Source organism: Mobula hypostoma, chromosome 20 (assembly GCF_963921235.1).
Source record: "Mobula hypostoma chromosome 20, sMobHyp1.1, whole genome shotgun sequence".
In the NCBI taxonomy this organism is placed as follows: Eukaryota; Metazoa; Chordata; class Chondrichthyes; order Myliobatiformes; family Myliobatidae; genus Mobula; species Mobula hypostoma.
In genome coordinates this window covers 35551148-35577077 of record NC_086116.1, presented here as the reverse complement: position 1 = coordinate 35577077, position 25930 = coordinate 35551148, and positions in this window count along the sequence as shown.

The following is a 25930-nucleotide window of genomic DNA, read 5'->3' as shown; positions in this document are numbered from 1 at the left end:
ACAGTCTAATGAACCTACACTGTCCTCCTCAATGTTGAGAACATCCCTCCATTGGGAGAGTCTAATGAACCTATATTGTCCTCCCTCAATGATGAGGACATCCCTCAAACGGGAGGAGTCGAACAAAGCTACACTTCCTCCTTTACTGATAAGAACGTCCCTCCATCAGGAACAGTCTAATGAATCTACACTGTCCTCCCTTACTGGTGAGAATGTCCCTCCACCAGGACAGTCTAATGAACCTATACTGTCCTCCCTCAATGTTGAGAATGTCCCTCCATCGGGAGAGTCTAATGAACCAATATTGTCCTCCCCCAATGTTGAGAATGTCCCTCCATAGGGAGAGTCTAATGAACCTATACTGTTCTCCCTCAATGTTGAGAATGTCCCTCCATCGGGAGAGTCTAATGAACCTATATTGTCCTCCCCCAATGTTGAGAATGTCCCTCCATCGGGAGAGTCTAATGAACCTATATTGTCCTCCCTCAATGGTGAGAACATCTTTTTTAAGCAAAGAACAAAACTCCTGCTGGCCATTCCAGGTGTGATCTCACCAAGCCCATGTAGAGTAACAGTTAGACTTCTTTATAAAGATTAGCGTTATTTGTCACATGTACATTGAAATATTGAAAGACCTGTACCCTGAAATGCACCTGTTTGAGTCCACAACCAGCACAGTGTAAGGAGGTGCTGGGGGCAGCCGTCCAGTGTTCACTCAGTTGAAGACAAGCCCTATTATTTCTGACTGCAGTCTAGAATCTTATATGTGCTGTGTACGGCTGTTGGACTGTGTTTTGCACCTTGGCCACAGAGTAATGCTGTTTCATTTGGCTGTGTTCATGGGTATTCATGAATGGGTTGAATGGTAATTAAGCATGAAAATCTGACACCATCATAGCATGCCCACAACTTACTAACCCTAATCTATATACTTCTTTGTACACATCTTTGTACTGTGCAAGGAAACCAGAACACCTAGCAGAAACCAATATGGTCATGGGGAGAGTGTACACACTCCTTACAGACAGCTGTGGGAATCAGATGCAATCTCCCAGCCTGAAGGGGAATGTGGACCTGCAGTTGTGCACAGTGGCCACACGGTGGTGCTGCACGCCCAGGATTCCCCTCACCGTGGGACTTCTCAGAACCAGCCCACGATCTGCTGGAAAAGATAGCGGAAGGCAAAGATTAGTTTTAATTGTCACAAGTACATCAAATCATGCAGTGAAATGTGTCACATGCATTAGCAACATGGGGCACCATAGTAGCGTGGCTATTACAGATTGGGGCACCTGAGTTCAGAGTTTAATTCTGACATCATCTGTAAGAATTTGTACGTCTTTCCCATGAAGGCGTGTGTTTCCTCCGGGTGCTCTGGTGCTCTGGTACGTCTTTGGAATCGGGGGAGGAAACCAGAGCACCCAGAGAAAACCCGTGAGAAGAACGTACAGACTCCTTTCAGACGGCAGTGTGAATTGAACCCGGATTGCTGGGCGTTATAATAGCAGACCACCAAACCCTGCACTACTGAGCCGCCCAATAAGCCAGATTCTGATTCGCTGTGAGTGAAAGCAAGAAACACAGAGGGGTACCCTGAAACATTATCACTTAAGGCGCAGTATCGCTCCAGTCCTCTTGCAATCTGCGTGTAAACACTTCCAAATCAGAATCAGGTTTATTATCACTGATATACGTCATCTTGCAGCAGCTGTACAGTGTGATGCATTAAAAATGACGATAAGTTACAAAAAGAAATATAAAAGTAAATACGTAGAGCAAAATGCTGAGGTTGTGTTCATGGACTGTTCAGACGCTGCACTTAAAACGTTGAATAGGCGTCTTCAGGCTCCTGTAGCTCCTCCCTGATGGTAGCAATGAGAAGAGGGCATGTCCTGGGTGATGCGGGTCCTTAATGATGGATGCTGCCTTTTAGAGGCATTGCCTTTTGAAGATGTCCTAAACAGCGGGCAGGCGACAGTCCATGCTGAAGGGTCTCGGCCCGAAATGTCGACTGCACTCTTTTCCGTAGATGCGGCCTGGCCTGCTGTGTTCCTCCAGCATTTTGTGTGCGTTGCAGGCGACTGTCCATTCTGGAGCTGGCTGAGTTTACAGCTCTCTCGTGTGTAAGTAACTCCACATACAAATGACCACAAGGGGGCACGTTTTAGCTGCAGACTACTGTCCAGAACCAGTTTTATCTTCAAAGTTCACAGTTCAAAACAAATTTATTATTAAAGTACCTCTATGTCATCATACAGAACCCTGAGATTCATTTTCATGCAGGCATTCATAGTAGAACAAAGAAATACTATACACTTAATGAAAAACTATACACTTGACGAAGTTCCCACTTGCTTCAAAAAGGCAACAATTATATCACTGCCAAAGAAGAATAATGTGGGCTGCCTTAATGACTATCACCCAGTAGCACTCACATCGACAGTGATGAAATGCTTTGAGAGATTGGTTATAACTAGACTGAACTCCTGTCTCAGCAAGGACTGGACCCATTGCAATTTGCCTATCGTCACAATAGTTCAATGGCAGACACAATCTCAATGGCTCTCCACATGGCTTTAGACCACCTGGACAACACAAACACCTACGTCAGGATGCTGTTCATCGACTATAGCTCAGCATTTAATACCATCATTCCCACAATCCTGATTGAAAAGTTGCAGAACCTGGGCCTCTGTACCTCCCTCTGTAATTGGATCCTTGACTTCCTAACCGGAACATCACAGTCTGTGCGGATTGGTGATAACATATCCTCCCCGCTGACGATCAACACTGGCGCACCTCAGGGGTGCGTGCCAATCCCACTGCTCTACTCTCTGTATACACATGACTGTGTGGCTAGGCATAGCTCAAATACCATCTACAAATTTGCTGATGATACAACCATTGTTGGTAGAATCTCAGGTGGTGATGAGGGGGCGTACAGGAGTGAGATATGCCAACTAGTGGAGTGGTGCCACAGCAACAACCTGGCACTCAACATCAGTAAGACGAAAGAGCTGATTGTGGACTTCAGGAAGGGTAAGATGAAGGAACACATACCAATCCTCACAGAGGGATCAAAAGTGGAGCAGTTTCAAGTTCCTGGGTGTCAAGATCCCCGAGGGTTTAACCTGGTCCCAACATATTGATGTAGTTATAAAGAAGACAAGCCAGCAGCTATACTTTATTAGGAGTTTGAAGAAATTTGGCATGTCAACAAATACACTCAAAAACTTCTATAGTTGTACTGTGGAGAGCATTCTGACAGGCTGCATCACTGTCTGGTTTGGAGGGGCTACTGCACAGGACCGAAAGAAGCTGCAGAGGGTTGTAAATCTAGTCAGCTCCATCTTGGGTACTAGCCTACAAAGTACGCAGGACACCTTTAGGGAGCAGTGTCTCAGAAAGGCAGCGTCCATTATTAAGGACCTCCAGCACCCAGGACATGCCCTTTTCTCACTGTTACCATCAGGTAGGAGATACAGAAGCCTGAAGGCTCACACTCAGCGATTCAGGAACAGCTTCTTCCCCTCTGCCATCCGATTCCTAAATTGGATATTGAAGCTTTGGACACTACCTCACTTTTTTAATATACAGTATTTCTGTTTTTGCACATTTTTAAAATCTATTCAACATACGTAATCGATTTACTTGTTTATTTATTATTATGTTTGATTTTATTTATTATTTTTCTCTCTCTGATAGATTACGTATTGCATTGAGCTGCTGCTGCTAAGTTAGCAAATTTCACGTCAAATGCCGGTGATCATAAACCTGATTCTGATTCTCTGACTGGCAAACAATCAATGTGCAAAAGAAAGCAAATTATGCAGACACAATAAATAAATAAATGAAAACACAAGTTGTGGAGGTCCTTGCAAGTGAGTCCGTTGGTTGTGGAATCGGTTTAGCGTGACGCTCCCTCACGATCTGACTCAGTACTGCCCCTGTTGACAGCCTCACACAAGAAAAATCTGGAAGGTCTGGACTCCATCAGTACTGCTCAAGATTTATCCTGAATTAACCCTTCACCGCTGTGGAGCTGGAACTCTGTCCCCCATAGAGGCAGCTGGAGTACCACCCCCAATGAACAGTGGATGCACCATCACATGGACAATGTCTGCGTTCCTGAAATGTACAGCAATGTCTGACTAATTCAACTTTACTCGATAAATAGCACAACCCGATACCCCACATGCATGCAGTCGCTTTGAAAATACTCTCTCTCTCTTTCTATTACCCTTTCTCTTTGTCTCTTTGTCAGTGTGTTTCTCTCTCTTTCCCTTTCTACCTTTCTGTGTATCTCCCTCTATCCTTCTTTCCACCCCTCTCTCTCCCCCCTCTCCCTCTCTCTCTTTCTTTCCGTCCCCCCTCCCTCTCTCTCCCCCTCTCCCTCCCTCCCTCTCCCTCCCTCTCTCTCTCTTTCTCTCCCTCCCCCTCTCCCTCTCTCTCCCCTCTCCCTCTCTCTCCCCTCTCCCTCCCTCCCTCTCCCTCTTCCTCTCTCTCTCCCCTTCTCTCTCTCCCCCTCTCCCTCTCTCTCTCTCTCTCTCTCCCTGTCCCTCTCCCTCTTCCCCTCTCTCTCTGCTCCCCTCTCCCTCTCTCCCTCTCTCTCTCTCTCCCTCTCTCTCTCCCCCTCTCCCCCTCTCCCCTCTCCCTCTCTCCCTCTCCCTCTCCCTCTCCCTCTCCCTCTCTACCAATCTCCATCTCTCTCCCGCTCCCTCTCCCTCTCTCTCTCTCCCTCTCTCCCTTTGTCTATCTATCCCCCTCCCTCTCCCTCTCCCTCTCTCTCCCTCTCTCACTCTCCCTCTCTCCCTCTCTCTATCTCTCCCCCTCCCTCTCCATCTCCCCCCTCCCTCTCCCTCCCTCCCTCTCTCTTTCCTTCTCTCTCCCTCTCCCTCTTCCCCTCTCTCTCTCTCCCCTCTCCCTCTCCCTCTCCCTCTCTCCCTCCCCCTCTCCCTCTCCCTCTCCCTCTCTCCCTCTCCCTCTCTCTCTCTCCCAATCTCCATCTCTCTCTCTCCCTCTCCCTCTCTCTCTCTCCCCCTCTCCCTCTCCCTCTCTCTATCTCTCCCCCTCCCTCTCCCTCTCTCTATCTCTCCCCCTCCCTCTCCCTCTCCCTCTCTCTCTCCCCCTCCCTCTCCCTCTCTCTCTCTCCCCTCTCCCTCTCTCTCTCCCTCTCTCTCTCTCCCTCTCTCCCTCCCCCTCTCCCTCTCTCCCTCTCCCTCTCCCTCTCCCTCTCTCCCAATCTCCATCTGTCTCCCTCTCCCTCTCCCTCTCTCTCTCTACCCCTCTCCCTCTCCCTCTCTCTATCTCTCCCCCTCCCTCTCCCTCTCTCTCTCCTCTCTCCCTCTTCCTCTCCCTCTCTCTCCCCTCTCTCTCCCCTCTCTCTCTCTCTCTTCCTCTTTCTCTCCCTCTCCCCCTCCCCTCCCCCCCCTCTCTCTCCCTCTCTCTCTCTCCTTGCTCCCTCTTCCTCTCCTTCTCTCTCTCCCCTCTCTCTTTCTCTCTCTCTCTTCTTCTTTCTCTCCCTCTCCCCCTCTCCCTCCCCCTCCCCTCCCCCCCTCTCTGTCTCTCTGTCTCTCTCTCTCTCTCTCTCTCTCCCTCTCTCTCCCCCCCTCCCACTACAGATTTAGGAACTGCAGTAAACATTGATTTTTCGGGGTTATTGAGTGTTCATGTATAATACCCTCTCATAAACACGGGAAGCACTTACATAAAATATAGCGTCTTTGTTATTTTACTTTGGGTTAATGAGCTGTGAATTACTTATTTGGCTTGGCAGTGGACAGTGATGATGGTTACGGATCTGGGCCGCTGGCCGCAATCAGATCAGACTGCTGAGCAGAGCAACTGTGATGTGCAGCAGCTGAAAATGTTGTGTAATCGTATTACAGCAAGTCATAGCCTGAAGGCCAAAGGAAGCCTGGAGGCCCAAAAGCCTGTCCTGGAGTTGGAGGACTGTGGACTGTCTGCATGTGTATGTGAGTGGGAGGGAGGAAAGGGCTAGTTTTGTTGCTTGTGTACTGTGTTGTTCTGCCAAGCGTTGTGGCCATGTTATGTTGCCAGCGTAATGTGTGGTGACATTTGCAGACTGTCCCCGGCACATCCTTTGGTGTATTGGTGGTTAACGCAAATGATACATCTCTCTGTAAGCATACGTTTAAATAATTTGTACAGGTTATATGCAAAAATAAGTGAATTGCATGCGTCATGACGCTCCCACGTGGTAAGTGGAGTTCGAACTGCGACCAGTCAGTGAACGGGAGTGTGAGAAGAAGAGGCAATTTCACACAGGTCCACAATTGAAGATTGGAAAAGCAGCACTTCGCAGCCATTTTTGAACTGTATCCAATCACTGAACGGAATTCATTAGCAAGAGCGAATAAAAAATTAAGGCAGGTGCAAGTGGAGCGGCAATTGTATGAGTGGGCCAGTGTTAGAGTGGGGAGGCTTTGACCTTGGCACATCAGACTTCGATGAGGTAAGGATCTGGTAAGTTTCTTCTTCTTTATAACCCTTCATTCATCATCTGTCAGGGCACAGTTAGTGCAGTGAGAGTATTCCAGGGGCTGTGTTTTATTCCGTGTGTGAAATATGATCTGTCAAGGCACAGTTAGTGCAGTGAGAGTGGCTCCACGGGCTGTGTTGTATTCGTTGTGAAAAACGTAGGAATTCTGAAAGACCTCCAGCCTCGTGGTTAACCACATCTGCACAAGGTGGGAACGTGTTAAGGAACTAGAGCTGTTGTTGGATGACCTTCAGTTGATACAGGAGCCTGAGGAAGTGATAGATAGGAGCTACAGGGAGATAGTCACCCCTGGGTTACAAGAGGCAGGTAACTGGGTGACTGTCAGAAGAAAGGAAAATGGGCAGCCAGTACAGAGCACCCCTGTTGCTGTTCCCCTCAGGAATAAGTATACCATTTTGGATACTATTGGGGGGGGGACTTACTGGGTGTGAGGGGGGAGCCATAGCGATGGGGTATCTGGCGCTGTGACTCAGAAGGGAAGAGAGATGAAGAGGACTGCAGTAATGATAGGAGATTCCATATCCTATCTAATAGAGGAATAGAGACGAGATTCTGTGGACATAATAGAGACACCCGGATGATATGTTGCCTCCCAGGTACCAGGGTCAGGGATACCTTGGATCATATGCACAGTATTCTAAAGGGGGAGGGAGAGCAGCCAGATGTCTTGGAATATATTGGCACCAATGACGTAGGTAGGAAAGGCGAGGAAGTTCTGAACAGAGATTTTACAGAACTACATAAAAAAAATTGAAAAGGACAAACTCTAGGAAGGAGGAAAAAGAGGGTAGTAATCTCTGGGTTGTTGCCTGTGACACGCACTAATCCTATTTGGCATTTGGCAGATAAATGTGCGGCTGAGGAACAGGTGCAGGGGGCAGTGTTTCAGATTTCTGGGTCATTGGTATCTCTTCTGGGGAAAGTCCGGCCTCTATAAAAGGGATAGGTTACACCTGAACCCGAGCGGGACCAATATCCTTGCAGGCAGGTTTGCTAGAGCAGTTCAGGAGGGATTAAAGGAATTTGACAGGAGAATGGGGACCAGTGTGACAGGGCTGAAGATGGGGGAGTTGGTTTACCAACAGAGGCAGTGTGATGGCAGGAACAGGTTGATGATAGGGCAAAATTGCAGGATGAGTTACAACGTAAAAGGAGGACAAAATTAAAAAGGGTGATGGATACAGGACTTGAATGCACACAGTATACAGAATAAGGCAGCTGACCTTGTAGCACAGTTAGAAATTGGCATCTATGACATTGCAGGCATCATTGAACCATGGCTCAAATATTATAGTTGGTAGCTTAACATCCAAGGAGACACATTGTACTGAAAAGACCAGGCAGGTAGGCAGAGGGTGTTGTGTGGCTTTGCTGGAAAAGTATAAAATCAAATCATTAGAAAGGGTGGAAAGATGTAGAATCTTTGTGGGCAGAGCTAAGAAACTTCAAGGGTAAGAAGACCCTGATGGGAACCAAACTCAGACCTCCAAACAATAGTAAAGAAGAGGTATACAAATTACAACAAGGGATAGAAAATGTCTATCAAAAGTCCAATGTTACAATAGTCTTGGGGGATTTCAAAATGTATATAGATTGGGAAAACTAGGCTGGTGCTGGATCCTAAGAGGGAACATTTGTAAAATGCCTACAAGGCAGCTTTTTTAGAGAATCTCACGTTTGAGCCCACCAGAGGATCAGCTATTGTGCATTGGGCATTGTGCAATGAACTGGAATTGATTAGAGAGCTTAAGGTAAAGGAACCTTTAGGGGCAGCAGAGATCACAATATAATGTAGTTCACCCTGCAGTTTGAGAGGGAGAAGTTAAAGTCAGATAAATCAGTATTACAGTGGAGTAAAGGGAGGAGCTGGCCGAATTTGATAAGAAAGGGACACTAGCAGGGATGATGGCAGTGCAGCAATAGTCGGAATTTTTGGGAGCAATTCATAAGGTGCAGGAAAGATATATCTCAAAGAAGAAGTATTCTAAAGGCAGGAAGATGAAACTATGGCCAACAAGGGAAGTCAAAGCAAACTTAAAAGCCAAAGAAAGGGCATAAAAACAGAGCAAATATTAGTGGGAAGTCAGAGGATTGGAGAGCTCTTGAAAACCAACAGAAGGCAACTAAAAAAATAATAAATAGGGAAAAGATGGAATATGAAGGGAAGCTGGCCAATAAAATTAAAGAAGATACCAAAAGTTTCTTCAGATATATAAAGAGTAAAAGAGAAGCATGAATGGATATCGGACTGCTGGAAAATGATACTGGAGAGGTACAAATGGGGGACAAAGAAATGGCAGTGAACTGAATAAATATTTTTTACTGTGAAAGATGTGAGAAGTATGCTAGTAGTTCGACAGTGTCAGGGGGCAGAAGTGCATGAAGCTGCCATTAATAGGGGTAAGGTGCTTGGGAAACTGAAAGGACTGAAGATAGATAAGTCACCTGGAGCAGAAGGTGTACACCTGAGGGTTCTGAAAGAGGTGGCTGAAGATTTTGTGGAGCCATTGGTAATGATCTTTCAAAAATCAATAGATTCTGGCATGGATCCAGAGGACTGGAAAATTGCAAATGTCACACCACTCTTCAAAAAGGGAAAGAGACAGAAGAAAGGATATTATAGGCCATTTGGTCTAACCTCAGTGGTTGGGAAGAAGTTGGAGTCAATTGTTAAGGATAAGATTTCTAGGTACTTGGAGGCACGTGATTAAATAGGCCACTGTCAGCATGATTTCCTGAAGGGAAAATTTTGCCTGACAAACCTGATGGAATTCTTTGAAGAAATAAAAAGCGGGATGGCCAAAGGAGGATCTGTTGATGTGGTGTACTTGGATTTTCAGAAGCACTCTGACAAGATGCCACACATGAGGCTGCTTATCAAGGCAAGAGCCCATGGCTTTACAGGAAAGATTCTAGCATGGATAGAGCATTGGCTGATCGGCAGGAGGCAAAGAGTGTGAATAAAGGGGGCTTTTTCTGGTTGGCTGCCGGAGACTAGTGGTGTTCCACAAGTGGTCTGTGTTGGGACTGCTTTTTTTTACATTGTATGTCAATAACTAGGATGGCAGAATTGATGGCTTTATTGCTAAGTTTGTGGATGATACAAAGATAGTGGAGGGGCAGGTAGTGTTGAGGAAGTAGAGAGTCTACAGAAAGACTTAGACAGATTAGGAAAATGGGCAAAGAAGTGGCAGATGGAATACAGTGTCGGAAGGTGTTTGGTGGAAGAAACACAAGCATAGACTATTTTCTAAATGGAGAGACAATTCAGAAATCTGAAGTGCAACGGGACTTAGGAGTCCTTGGGAGGGATTCCCTCAAGGTTAATTTGCAGGTTGATCAGTGGTGAGGAAGGCAAATGCAATGTTAGCATTTATTTCAAGAGGACTGGAATATAAAAGCAAGGATGTAATGTTGAGTTCTTATAAGGCACTAGTAAGGCTTCATTTGGAGTATTTTGTGCAGTTTTGTGCACCTTTTCTATAAAGGGATATGCTGATATTGGAGAGGATTCAAAGGAGGTTCACAAAAATGATTCCAGAATTGAAAGCCTTATCATATGAGGAGTATTTGATCACTCTGGGCCTGTACTCACCGAAATTCAGAACAATAAACCATGATCTCATTGAAACTTACTGAATGCTGAAAGGCCTCGAAGTGTGGATGTGGAGAGGATGCTTCCTATGGTGGGGGAAGTCTAGGACCAGAGGACACCACTTCAGAATAGAAGGACGTCCATTTAGAATAGAGATGAGGAGGAATTTCTTTAGCCAGCGAGTGGTGAATCTGTAGGATTTGTTGCCACAAGTGGCTGTGGATGCTGAGTAAATGGGTATATTTAAGTCGGGGGTTGATAGATTCTTGATTAGTCAAGGTGTGAAAGGTTACTGGGAGAAGGCGGCATATTGGGGTTGAGAGGGAAATGGATTAGCCATGATGGAATGGTGAAGCAGACTCGATGGGCCAAATGGCCTAATCTGTGCTACAAACTTTTCGAATCTCACAACATATACTGGTGATAGTATACCTGATTCCTATTGTTTTAGAGCGCATGTCGCTGAAAGTGAAGAACAAACTTAAGACTGTGATCTCTCGGCTCTCTTGTTTCTCTTCGAATGTGCTTAATGTTTTGGAGTTACAAAGCAGAACAAGCTTCTTTCAATGTATATATGATAAATAAATCTCAGTTTGAGCCTGCAGAGTTATAAGTGACTTTGACGGTGGATGCAAGATGATGTGAGACAGGTACTCAGGGAGATGACAAAATGGGCAAAAGTCAGCTCAGATCCCCACACATCCTCCTGTCAATGGATAGCAACGTAGAACACAGACCCGTCCAGGACAGTAACAGGCCCTTCAGAATACAATATTGGGCCAAATAATTAAACTAGTAATTAAATACACAGTTGACGATTCAAGCCAAGACCTTTCTCAGGACTGGAAAAGAAGGGGGAAGAAGCTGGAATAAGAGAGTGAGGCGGTGGGGTGGGGGAAGGCCGACAGCTAGAAGGTGATAGGTTCAGGCAGGTGGTTGGGAAAGGTAAAGGGCTGAAGAGATAGGAATCAGAGTGGACCACAGGAGAAAGGGAAGAAGGAGGGGCACCAAGGGGAGGTAATAGGCAGGAGAGGAGAAGAGTGGGGGTTGGGAGAAAACGGAAGGGGGAAGGGAAAAGAAAATAAAAGAGGAAAAAAATACCAGAAGGAGAAATCAATGTTCATGCCATCAGGTTGAAGGCTACCCAAACAGAATATGAGGTCTTGCTCCTCCACCGCGAGAGTGGCCTCATATATACAAGTGCATATACTCAGTGACGAAGGTTAATTTTCAAAATTCCAAAGGTAGAAAGGTGATGGCCCTTGACTTTAGATAGTGTGCATCTCCAGTGAGGGAACTTCCATTTTATCCAGCCTAGTGTACCAGTGCACATCGTTAAACTAGGTGTCTGAGGTGTCGGTCCCGTGTGGAACAGCACCGGCCGTATTCCCGAAGCAATTAGATCGCCATGGTGGCGTAGCAGTTAGCGCGACGCTATTACGTCTGAGTTCGGAGTTCAATTCCAGTGCCCCCTGTAAGGAGTTTGTACATTCTCCCCATAAACCGTGTGGGGTTTCCTCCGGGTGCTCCAGTTTCCTCCCACAGTCCAGATAGCTACCAGATATTCGGTCCTTTGGACATTGTAAATTGTCCTGTGATTAGTCTAGGGTTAAACTGGTGAGTAGCTGGGCTTGGTGGGTGAGAAGGGCCTGTGCCATGCCATATCTCTAAATAAATAAATAAGTAAATAAGTTTATACTGCTCAACTGTTTAAGTTCCCACTGTAAGATTTACTGCGTTATGATATTCCCCACATGGCAGCGTTATCATCACCTACACCTTAAAAATATATTAAGTGCATAATAATGATGAGTTTCCTGTACTGTTCCAGCCTCTTCTGGCCTTGTCACATCAGGAGAAAAATGCTTTCAGATGTGCTTTTCAAGCCAGAGCTAAATTTATTTCCTATATATTAAAATGTTTCCTCCGCCAAAACTTTTCCATTGCAAATATATCTGCGAGCAGGTAAAGCTTATTGAAATAAATGCAAGGCAGCAAGATAACAAACTGAATTTTGAGATGGTGCAGAACTGATGTAGCAGATTCAACAGAGAAAGCTGAGGCACAGTGGAGCTATTAGCCAGGAGATCTGAAGATTCTATTCAACTGACCTGCTGTCATGAAATTCAAGCCTGCAGTCTGAAAAACTACCCTGCTACCTTTCAAACATCCTCGGTGACAAATGGCTCTACAATTAACATCACATGCTGATTTATCAATGCTTGTGCAGTCATTTGTTTATGAAATGTGTCCAGATCCTCTTGAAGAGCCAACTAATTAAATGCCTTGTGTACCACCTTCCTGCTTGAGAACAGATGGATAAGCTCATACCAGTTCAGGTAAGTTAGTATGTTGCTGTATGCATTCAGTGGCCACTTTATTAGGTACCTCCTGTTCCTACTAAGTAACCACTGAGTGTTCGTATGCTTCACCCACTTGAAGGTCTGATGTGTTGTGTATTCAGTGATACTCTTCTACACGCCACTGTTGTAATGAGTGGTTATTTGAGTTACTGTCACCTTCCTGTCAGCTCGAACCAGTCTGTCCATTCTCCTCTGACCTCTCTCATTAACGAGGCATTTTCACCCACAGAACCACCACTCACCGGGTGTTTTATTTTTTTGTTTCTCGCACCGTTCCTTGTAAACTCTAGAATCTGTTGTGTGTGAAAATCCAAGGAGATCATTAGTCTCTGAGATACTCAAACCACCCCATCTGGCACCAGCAACCATTCCACATTCAAAGTCACTTAGAACACATTTCTTCCCCATTCTGATGTTTGCTCTGAACAACAGCTGAACCTCTTGACCATGTCGACATGCTCTTATGCTTTGAGTTGCTGCCACATTATTGGCATTAATGAGCAGGCATACAGGCATACCTAATAAAGTGGCCACTGAGTGTACATCAGTGTGCAATAAAGTTCATTCGCGTGTGAAGCTCACCGAGTGAACAGTGTTTAATAGGACAATAAATACAGAGTTGAATGCAATAGAACAAGATGGTGCGAAGTACAGCAATGCAAACTGAGGTAGTGAAAAAGAAATGTCAAATTGTCAATGGGAAAGGTAGAATTAAGAGTTCAAGAATGAGGCAGCACCATTGGGAAGGTGATATGAGTTCTTGGGTCTGATCATCCAGGTTTTTAAGTTCCTGTCTCTTCTCCCATAAGAGAGAAAAAACGGCCAGGGTGGAAATCCTGGACAATATCATTTGTCTCCCTGAAGTAATGCCCTGCGAAGATGGACCATAAGACATAGGAGAAGAATTGGCTCACTCAGCCCATCGACTGCTCTGCCATTTCATCACGGCTGATTTATTATCCCTCTGGACCCCATTCTCCTGCCTTGACCCCATAATCTTTGACACCCTGACTAAACAAGAACCTATCAAACTCTGTTTTAAATATACTCAAAGACTTGGCCTCCACAGCTGTCTGTGGCAAAGAATTCCACAGATTCACCAGCCTCTGGCCAAAGAAATTCCTCTTCAACTCCATTCTAAATGGATGTCACTCTATTGAGAGGCTGTGGCCCCACTATAGAAAATATCCTCTCCATATCATGGCCTTTCAATATTCAATAGGTTTCAATGAAATCCCCTCATTCTTCTAAACTCCAGTGAGTACAGGCCCAAAGCCATCGAACACCCCTTCTAGGTTAACGCTTTTATTCTCAGAATCATTCTGGAATAGAGGGATGTTTGTGATGGACTGGACAGTGAAGACTGGAGCTCAAAGGTCAATTGAAAGTCCAGAAGTTAAAGCTGATGTCTGAAGCCTGGAGGAAAACACACACAATTCTGGAGGAACTCAGCTGGCCAGGCAGCATCTATAAAAAGAAATAAGCAGGCAACATCTCGGCCTGAAAAGTTCCTCCAGCATTTTGTGCATTTGCTTTGGATCTGCAGCTTCTGCAGATTTTCTGGGGACTGGAGACTGGAGACTAGAGACTGGAGACTGGACACTGGGGACCGGGGACTGAAGGACTGTCCTGTGTGTTGGTGGGAGAGGGGAGGGAAAGGGGCTTGATTTGGTGTTACTGTTTTGCTGTATTGTTGTTTGTTGTGTTCTGTGTTCTGCTATGCTGGCGTCAGAATGTGTGGCGCTATTTGTGGGCTGCCTCCAGCACATCCTTGGGTGTGTTGGCTGTTAGTGCAAACAATGCATTTCACTGTATGTTTTGATGAACATGTGACAAATGAACCTGAGATTCAGTCTGAATCTGAATTTGAAACTGAATCTGAAAATGAATCTGAAACTGAATCTGAATCTGAATCTGAAGGGGCCAGTGCAGAGACACGCGAGTCTTCAGTTGTTGAAATCATGAGCAAAAGAAAAACTGCTGGAGGAACACAGCAGGTCAGGCAGCATCTGTGGCCTGACATTTTGTGTCAAGCTCCTGATCAGAGTCCAATACAGACTGGGAGAGCGCTAGGATGTGCGGCGGAACACGCGGTTGAAAGAGGACTCACAAGAGGCAACATATGATTGACTGTCTCCTAGTTAATGTAGACAGACTAAAATGTCAAACTGAAACAAGCAAACGTTTAGGTTAACATTGGAACAGAATTGATATAGGTACCAAATATGTACCAGGAAAGCAGACTTGAAAGAGACAATGTATAACCAGGAGACCAGGAGAGGAGATGACGAGGCAGTACGAGAGAGCCCCTGTTGGGCGCGCTGGAATCCCTACTTGAGTTGCAAACTGGTCCCTCTCACTGGTGCTGCAATCCAGTGTTTGTTCAGTGGTAGCTGGGCCAGGACGTCTTAACATCAATTCTACATTTGTGCCACTCAGGGACTTGGGCTATATTATTTTTTTTCTTTGTGACTAAAATTGTACCATATGTGCTATTTGTGCTACGTGCAGTATGCTGTATTTTGTGGGTAATGTGTTTTGCTCCTTGGCTCCAGAGAAACAGTGTTTCACTTGGCTTTATTCATCTATGGTTCAATGATAATTGAACTTGATAAGGCAATAAAGAAGATGAACTATTGAGTGGGAACTAATATGTTCAGTCATTAAAATAACAATGGCATTACAAATAAACCTCTTATCCTTCCCTGACTTCAAATTCTCTCAGTTTTACTGCATTTCCCAAACTTTAAGAAAAATACAAGAACATAAAAACAAATTCATTCCGGAGAATGTACTGACACTTCTCTCAAGATTCAAGTTTATTTATCAAAACAAACAGTGAAACGTGTCATCTGTGTTAATGACAAGTACACCCGAGGGTGTGCATGGGGCAGCCCACAAGGGTAGCCACACATTCCAGTAGCAAGGGAATGTGATGCATGAGGAATGAAGCTGTTGTGGGCTACATGGACTTATGCAAGGCTGTGGACAAGTCCCAAATGGTATGACTCCATGGTAGCTAAGGTGGTGGCAAACTGGGTGCAAAGCTGTCTTGGTGTGAGGAGGGAAAGTTTCTTCTGTGATTAGTAGCATGTCAAGGATCAACTTTAATCACCATTTACATTTACAGGTATTAGGAATTTGCTGTGGTGTTGGTCAGGGTGTGACATGCAATAAATAATGATATTCAAACTACATATAGGCATCCGTTAGTCTCATGAGACCATGGATTTGCGCCTTGGAAGGTTGCCAGGGCGCAGGCTTGGGTAAGGTTGTATGGAAGACCGGCAGTTGCCCATGCTGCAAGTCTCCCCTCTCCACGCCACCGATGCTATCCAAGGGAAGGGCATTAGGACCCATACAGCTTGGCACTGGTGTCGTCGCAGAGCAATGTGTGGTTAAGTGCCTTGCTCAAGGACACAACACGCTGCCTCAGCCAAGGCTCGAACTAGTGACCTTCAAATCACTAGACGAACGCCTTAACCACTTGGCCATGCGCCAGCTATATACGAACAACTATAAAGAGTAAAGAATTATATAAAAATAAAGTTAGAAATACAGATATGGAATAACGTGCAAAATATATAAATACCAACAGATACTTACAATGTAAATAACTATAAAAAAATGTTTTAAATTGTTTACAGTGTAGTGACGGGGTAATAGGTAGAGCGGGGTGGGGTAACTGGGATGGTTGACCAGATTTATTGCCTGGGGAAGAAACTTTTAGGATAGTGTGAGGTTTTTGTTTTAATAGCCCTATGGCTAATGGTGTAACACGGGGATCTGTTCTGGGACCTTTACAATTTGCTATCTACATTCACATTGGATCGTAATGTGGGAGAAAGTTTGCAAATGGCATGCATGTCGATGGTGTTGATACCGAGAAGGATCATCGCAGGTTACAGAGCAATATTGACCAGCAGATAGATTGGGGAGGGCTTGTTTAATGATGAAAATATTGTGGCGTTTTCCACAGACCATAAAAGTCATAGTTATTGAGCATGGAAACAAGACCAAATCACCCAGCTAATCTCATCCCATTTGTCCATGTACCTGTCCAAGTATCCTTTAAATATTAATGTGCCTGCCTCACTCACATGCTCTAGCATCTTGTTCCATATACACACTATTTGGATGAAAAAGTTCCAACTAAATCTTTTCCCTCTGACCTTAAATGCTCTAAGAATGCTTTAAAATCCTCCTTGGAAAAGAATCTAACATGAGAAGCACAGGAATCCCTGCCCTGTGACCACTCCAAATGGAGAAGAATTCGGAACAGCCCTGACAATTCAAATCAATGTTCAGGAGCACAGTGTTAACACTGGAAGGAAAACATTTCATCACACAAACTGCCCACCTGCCAACTGCTCCCTTCTGCCTTACCTTTGCAAAGGCCTGTATCAGGTACCTCAGAACCCCTTAACTGGAGAGGGTACAGGCTCACCTTTGACCCCAGTCATTCTCCCTTCTCCCGTCTCCCAATGGGCAGACTATACAAAAGCCTGAACGCATGACCCACCAGACTCAAGGACAACTTCTATTGCACTGTTATCCGACTCTGGAATGGTTCCCTAGTACAATAAGGTGGACTCTAGACATCACAATCTACCCAAGTAAAGCGCACAAGGCGAGGACTTGATTTCCTGGAACACACTGTAGGAGAATGTGAGGAGATCAGGTAGAGGTTTACAGGATTGTGAGGGGTATAGAGAGGGTAAATACAAGCAGGCCTTCCCCATTGGGCAACACACACAAAATGCTGGAGGGACTCAGCAGTTCAGGCAGCATCTATGGATAAAAGTACAGTCGATGTTTTGGGCCGAAACCCTTTGGCAGGACTGGAGAAAAAAAGCTGAGGGGTAGATTTGAAAGGTAGAGGGAGGGGAGAGAGAAACGCCAGGCGATAGGTGAAACGTGGAGTGGGAGGGACAAGGTAAAAAACTGAGAAGATGATTGGTGAAAGAGACTGAAGGCCATGGAAGAAGAATAAAGGGGGGAGGTGGAGTATCAGAGGGAGGTGATGGGTGGTCAAGGAGATAACATGAGAGAGGGGCAAGGGGATGGGAAATGGTGAAGGGGAGGGGGATTCATTACTGGAAGTTAGAGAAATCGATGTTCATGCCATCAGGTTGGAGGCTACCCATACGGTGTTGTTCCTTCAACCTTAGTGTGGCCTTATCTCGACAGTGGAGGAGGCCATGGATGGACATTTGGGAATGGGAAGTGGAATTAAAATGGGTGGGAGATCCCGCCTGTGCTGGTGGACGGAGTGTAGATGCTCGGCGAAGCAGTCTCCCAATCTACTTTGGGTTTCCCACTGAGGTTGGGTGAGACTAGAAACAGAGGTCATGGATTAAAAGGTGAAAGGTGAAATACATAAAGGAGAAGCTGAGGGGAAACTTCTTCACTCAAAGGATGTTAAAAGTGGAATGAGCTGCCAGGCGGAAGTGGTAAATATGGGTCTGATTTCAATATTAAAGAACAATGTAGACAGGTACATGGATGAGAGGGGTATGGAGAGCTTTGGTCCAGGTGCAGGTCGATGGGACTGGGCAGAATAACAATTTGCCGTGGGCCGTCTGTGCTGTAGCACTCTATAACTCAAAATCTGGGAGAGAGGAGAAGAGAGAATGTCTGGGGTGGGTGGGGTCTTTGATTATGCCAGCTAATTTACTGATGCAGTGAGAAATTCAGACTGGTGAAAACATTTGGGCGGGCATATATTTGCTCTTGTCTCATTACAAAGTAAGAACTGATACTTTTGTCCGCGGAGAAGCGATGAGGAGAACGTGCCAGGCTTCTTTCTGACTAATCTGTGTTGTAAACGATCGGAGCATCTGCGGAGGAGGAGCTGAAATGCTGCAGAATCTGGGAAATTTTCACAAAGGAGATATCTGACGACATGTTATGCTAATGCGTCAAGCATAAGGATTCTTTTTCTGTTCTTGGTGAAGTAGTGTCTTGTTTACTGCCCAGAGAGAGAGACAGAAAACCCATCCATGGCTTAATGAGGGTTAATATTATTCACATCTTAGTCTCCATGATGCTTGGTTACATTAGCATTCCCTCCGTGGAGTCGATTGGCAGGCACCAATTCCTCTCTGATCCACAGGGATTGTTCAGCACTGTTTCCATATGCTTCCAATTACTGTTATAGACTCCACCTCTGTCGTTACCCAAACGGTCCCAGCTGAACCTCGTTTAAACTACAACGAGCCTGTACCATTCTACGCCAGTTACATTGGCAGAGGTAGGAAGCCACTCAGAATTAACTTCAACTACTGTTTCTGTACTGAGTTAAAGAACAATATAAAAGGGACTTTAACCTTCAGGGTTGAACAGCCTGAGGCCTGACCCTAACTCTAATTGAGAAGCACAGCCCTGCTCTAACTCTAAATAAGTTCAAAGTTCAAAGTAAAATTATTATGAAAATACATGATGTCACCATATACTACCCCGAGATTCATTTTCGTGCAGGCATTTACAGGAAAATAAAGAAATATAATAGGATTTATGAGAAAATATACATAAACTGACAACAACCAGTTGCAGAAGAAGACACACATAAAAGTTGCTGGTGAATGCAGCCCCCTCCTGTCTTCTCCTATCATTTTGGATCTCCCCCTCCCCCTCCCACTTTGAAATCTCTTACTAGCTCTTCTTTCATTTAGTCCTGACGAAGGGTCTCGGCCCGAAACGTCGACTGTACCTCTTCCTAGAGATGCTGCCTGGCCTGCTGCGTTCACCAGCAACTTTGATGTGTGTTGCTTGAAATTCCAGCATCCGCAGGTTTCCTCGTGTTTGCAAAAGAAGGAAAACTGTCCAAATGATTAAAAGTGAATAATACTGAGAACATGAGTTGAAGAGTCCTTAAAAATGAGTCTGTTGGTTGTGGAATCAGAACATTGTGAGGGTGAGTGATTTTAACCACTCTGGATCAGGAGCCTGATGGGTGTCGGGCAATAACCGTTCCTGAACCTAGTGCTGTGAGACTTAAGGCTCCTGCCTGTCCTGCCTGATGGTAGTAGTGAGAAGAAAGCATGGCCAGGGTGGCGGGGTCCTTTAATGGTGGATGCTGCTTTCCTGACCAGTACTCGATGTAAATGTGCTCAATCGTGGGGAGGGCTTTGCCTATGATGGACTGGGCAGTATAACTGGACTTTTAACCTCTGGAATTAAGCAGTCTGAGGCATGACCCTAACTCTAATAGAGAAGAACAACCCTGCTCTAACACTAAATGAGCTGCACGTGTTCCTGTTTGAACTGAATTAGTTTTCCCTTTTGGAACATGCAAATAAAGATAGTATGAGGCTGCAAAAATAGCAGGGAGAGGAAGATGGACAGGGAAGGTGATAAGGATAGGTATAGTAACAGTAGATTACAGGCACAGTGATGGGTACTGTGCAGGTACAGGTACAGTACAGATGGTGTACAGGTACAGGAATGGGCACAATTCAGTATCCTTGATCTGCTCTGGCTTGTGCCACTGTAGCAAGTTGCCAACCAGAATCAAACGAGAACCAGAGTCAGGTTTTTATCAGACTTGGATGATGTGAAATCTGTTGTTTTGCAACTCCAGTGCTGTGCAAAGGCATAAAATTACACAAGTAAATAACTAGTGAAGATAGAGGAACAGTGAGGAAGTGTTCATGGGTTTACGGACGGTCCAGAAATCTGATGGTGGAGGGAAGGGGGCTGTTTCTGAATCATTGACTGTGGGTGTTCAGGCTCCTGTACCTCCTCCTTGATGGTAGTAATGAAAAGAGGGTATGTCCTGCATGGCGAGTGTCATCAGGGAAAATCCAACTTGCAGCTTCTTTAAATCTTGAGCTTTGGATTAGGCCGACCATTTCATATTGAGATGGCCAGGGGATGAGAGAAGACCAAGATTGTAGAGGTGGGTCAGTTAAACTTTCAACCTGCAGTGTTGTGACGGCTCCCTCAAGAAGAAGATTCGGATTGTTTCTGAGTGCAATAGAGCACCCCCCACAGGGCTCTAACCTGTCCGAGCTTAGCAGCCCGTCAATGTAGCACTGACTAGAAGGACCCTCGGTTCACTGAGGCAGCCTAACCCACTTCGCTTTTGTTGCTGTTGGAAGTTTAGCTCAGCTGTCTGAGTTCGAGACTGGTCAGAGATAGAACATACAAATCTCTCAGTGTAGCTCTCACAGGAGCCAACAGAGAACATGGTGAAGAGAGGAGACGGGCGGCTTCCTTCAGTTGAGGGAGCGGAGGAGACTGAGAGGAGACCTGATAGAGGTTTATAAGATTATGAGAGACATAGATAGAGCAGAGAGACAGTATCTTTCTCCCAGGATAGAAATATCTAATACTAGTGGGCGTGCATTTAAGGTGAGAGGAGGTAAGTTCAAAGGAGATGTGAAGGGCAAGTTTTTTTCATGCAGAGAGTGGTGGGTGCTGGAATGTGCTGCCTGGGGTAGTAGAGGCACATGACTGTGTAGGGAAAGGAGGGATATGGACACTGTGTAGGCAGAAGGGATTAGTTTAGTTATCATTTAATTACTATTTAGGTTAGTTCAGCACAACAGGATGGGCTGAAGGGCCTGTTCCTATGCTGTATGGTTCCATGTTCTATGTTCTAAGAATCTTTATCTGGAAGTGCACAGCATTGCTCATAATGTGGTGGCATGAATCAAAATAAATGGGTGAGGGTTAACAGGCAAAACGGAGGCCAGATTACAAGTGGGAATGAAATATTCGGAGATACTTCACACTGTGGAAGACAGAGCAGAATGGGAAAGGAGGACACATGGTTCTAATAAAATGAACGGGGTAAGGGTAGGGGGGAGAAATGCCATTGGCCCAGCATTGCAACAAGCATATTCAGTTTGGGTCAAGCCACGATCCAGAACAGAACAGAAAAGGACACCTCAGTGAGAAAGTCTTTAGTTCCTGAAAGAGAATTTTTTACATTTATTTACAGAACGTGGGTCTCACTGACAATGTTGACATATATACTCTGTGGCCACTTTATTAGGTACCCCTGTACACCTGCTCATTAATGCAAGTGCCTAAACAGCCAATCATGTGGCAGCAATTCCATGCGGAAAAGCATGCAGGCATGGTCAAGAGGTTCAGACCAAACATCAGAATGGGGAAGAAATATGTTATTCTGTATACATACTGTACTTTGATTATAAAGGTACCTTGAATCTTTGAAAATGTGATCTAAATGACTTTCACTGTGGAATGATTGTTGGTGGCTGATGGGATGGTTTGAGTATCTTCAAAACTGTTAATCTCCTGGGATTTTCACACACAACAGTCTCTAGAGATTGCAGAGAATGGTGCAAGAAACAAAAGCATCCAGAGAGTGCGAGTTCTGTGGGCAGAAACACTTTGATAATGAGAGAGGTCAGAGGAAATGGCCAGACTGGTTCAAGCTGGCAGGAAGGCAACAGTATCTCAAATAACCACATGTTACAACAATGATGTGCGGAAGAGCACTTTGACTCCTCTTCCCTGGGAAAAAGACGGTTATGGTCCACCTCACTGACGGCTCTCAACCTTTAAAGCACATTTCTAAGTTCGCCAAGGAATGAAAACCTAGCCTAGCCAACCTCTCCCCATAATTCAGGCTCTCTAGTCCAGGCAACATCCTCATATATGTCTTTTTAATGCTGTACATATATTAAGGAAGATGGTGAATCTTTGAAATTCCCTTTCAAGAAAACAGTGAGGGCTCAGCCATTGAGTATACACAGATGTGCAATGTAGTGTAGCAGTTAGTGTAATGCTATTCCCGTGCAAGCCACCCAGATTCCTGCCATTGTCTTTAAGGAGTTTCTAAATTCTCCCCATGAACTTCCTGCAAATTCCTGCAAGAAAATAAATCTCAAGTTAGTCCAGTGTACAGTGACATATGCGTACTTTGAAGACAAATTTACTTTGACTTTGACCTTGTGGGTTTCCTCCGGGTACTCTGGTTTCCTCCCACATTCTAGAGGCGGCTGGGTTCGTTGGTTAATTGATAACGTGGGTGCAATCAGGCGACGTGGGATTGTTGAATCAAGACGGTTTTTGCTGTATTGTATCTCTAACCAAAAAATACATTCAACGCAGGGACTGACTGTTTCTTTAATCCGTATTAGAGGGATTAAGGGATAGAAGCTAATTCAGAGACGTAGCACTGAGGTTAAGGACCATTTCTGATCTCAGTTAATGGTGGGACAGGCACATGAGGCAGATTAACCTAATCCAGCTTCTATTTCTTATTTTTATGTTCTAAAGTACAAATATGAAATAGTAAAATCTAATTGATATCTGAAATTACGGGAAGAACGCTGGATAATGGGGTTGAGCAAGATAATAAATCAGGCATGATAGAATGACCAAATTGAATTGAATTGACTTTATTGCTTACATCCTTCGTATACATGAGGAGTAAAAATCTTTATGTTACATCTCTGTCTAAATGTGCAATGTGGAATTTATAGTAATTTATAATAAACAGTACGTACAACAGGACAGTCAATATAACATAGAAATACAATTGTATCGGCATGAATTAATCAGTCTGATGGCCTGGCGGAAGAAGCTGTCCCAGAGCCTGTTGGTCCTGTCTTTTATGCTGCAGTACTGTTTCCCAGATGTTAGCAGCTGGAACAGTTTGTGGTTGGGATGACTCAGGTCCCCAATGATCCTTCAGGCCCTTTTTACACACCTGTCTTTATAAATGTCCTGAATTGAGGGAAGTTCACATCTACAGAAGCACTGGGCTGTCTGCAACACTCTCTGCAGAGTCCTGCGATTGAGGGAAGTACAGTTCCCATAGCAGGCAGTGATGCAGCCAGTCAGGATGCTCTCCATTGTGCCCCAGTAGAAAGTTCTTGAGATTTGGAGAACTGTACCAAACAGACTCAATGGGCCAGATGGCCTAATTCTGCTCCTATGCCTTATGACCTTCTGGTCTTATCATTGTATTCAGAAGCATCACAAGTTCCATTGACATTGAACTTTAGCACTAAGGATCAACTGTATTTGCCATGTACATTGAAACGTATTAGGAACTTGCTGTGGTGTTGGTCTAGACACAACACGCAACAAAAACAACATTTAACAATTATGACGAATAAAGAATTAGATAAAATTAAAATTAGAGGGTAAAGTATGGATAGGGAATAAAATGTGCATAAATACATAAATACAAGCATGTATTTACAACGTGAACAGCATTATAAAAAGTAGTTTAAAATGTTTACAGAACAATGCAGTGACCAAGGTAATAGAGAGAGAGGGGTGGTAACTAGAATGGTTGATCAGCTTCACTGCCTGGGGAAAGAAACTTTTAAGTTGGTGTGAAGTTTTTATTTTAATAGCCCTATAGCACTTCCCAGATTGGAGCTTTTGGAAAAGACATTTTGCCGGGTAGCTAGCATTTGCAATTGATCGTGCCACAAGATCTCTATTTCCATTTCATAATGCGTTGGCGAACCAGTGCTGTTTCTATGTGGTCAGATCACCTGTCATTACTCTGTGAAAAGCCAAACTCTTCACTGAACTGTGAAACAGAAAAGGCCTATCAGCACAATAGGAATTCAGTCTGTCCCTGTCCCTCTTGTGCTATGCACTTCATGTGTTTAAACTGTGGCACCACGCACTCAATAGATCGAAAAAGAACTGAAGCCCTTTGGAAATCTGAATCAAATTAAAGATTTTGGCTTCTGGCTCTGATTTTTTTTTACTTTGCCGTCTGTGTAACAGGCCCCTCCAGATGGTGTTTCATCTGTCACTGGCTTTACCTGAAATATCCAGAAATTGAAGAAACTCCAATTCATATCTAACAAATACATTTGGGAAAACATAATTGGATCTAATCGATGCTTTCACACCCCAATTACTTTTGCAGGTGAAATCTTGAACACTATAATACAACAGTGGATGTCCCAAATATGTCCTTGTCCTTCATGAATGCCAGAGACTCAGAAGATGCTGGAAAGCTTGAGAAACACATGCCAAATGGTGAAGGATCTCAGCAGGTCAGGCAGCATCTGTGGAGAGGAATGTACTAGGGCAGCCTGCGAAAGTTTCTATACATCCTACACCAACATAGCATGCCCCTAAAGGCCAATTTATACTTGTGCGTCAAATCGATGCTGTAGGTATAGAGTAGCCGCATACCCTACACTGTACCCTACACCGTAGCCTGACGCGCACCTCCCCAAAAATGTAACTACGCATCGTGGCGTCGCAGACCGCAACAACTGTGATTGGTCCGCTTGGTAGCATCGCATTTCCTCCTACGCTACAACAGCTTCCCATTGGGCAACCGAAGGGCAGGGAAGGAACTCTGGCTGCAATGCTTTCCATAAAGCTTCACAGACCTCCGAAATAATGGAGGACCCCACGCTTGACGTCAGTTTGTAGCTAGCTGGTGCAGCCTGTTGACTTCCACCTGAAGCTAAAACTCAAATGATGATTGCCGGTCTCTGAGTATACTGTGCGTACACTGATGCGAAATAAATGGTTGGAGACGATGAATCAAATCGTCAAATCTACCTGCCCGCATCCAAAAATATTTGAGATGTACTTCCTCGTCCATGTCTCTCAGAGGCTGAACGAGCACAGAAAATTCACCCTCCTTCAGTTTCAGTCGCCATTGTTTGAATTTTGAGTTTCTCCGTGTCCAGTTTCAACACAAAGAAACTCAACACAGTGGCATGGAGACCCCACCGCCAACTGACGTTTTGGCGGTGAATTGCAGAGCGACGCAGACACACCAATGAACAAGTATAAATGCTCACAACGGCATAGCCCACTTGCATAGGCTGCAGCGTAAGCTAGTACGCACAAATATATGTCAGCCTTAACTTACTAACTCATACATCTTTGGAATGTGGGAGGAAACTGGAGTACCGGGAGGAAACCCATAAGATCATGGGGAAAATGTACAAACTCCTTACAGAGAGTAGCGGAATCAAATCCCAATCAGTAATCATCGGCTCCATACAACGATTACGCTAATCACTACGCTACCTACTTCTAACTGCAATACCCAGCATTGTGTGAGGTGTCACCCGGTAATCACAGTGTTTGCGTTTGTTTCCCTGCACTCCAGTTTAATGACTCTCTTTGTCAATGAAATAAAACCCAACTTAAATATAATATCATTCCACAATTCAGATTTATTTATCGCATGTTATAAGAAAGGATGTGCTGACGTTGGAGAGGGTACAGAGAAGATTCACTAGAATGATTCCGGGAATGAGAGGGTTAACATATGAGGAACGTTTGTCCACTCTTGGACTGTATTCCTTGGAATTTAGAAGAATGAGGGGAGACCTCATAGAAACATTTTGAATGTTGAAAGGCACGGACAGAGCGGATGTGGCAAAGTTGTTTCCCATGATGTTGTTGGGATAACGGAGACATGGCTGCAGGGGGATCAGACCTGGGAATTGAATGTACAAGGGTATACGTGCTATC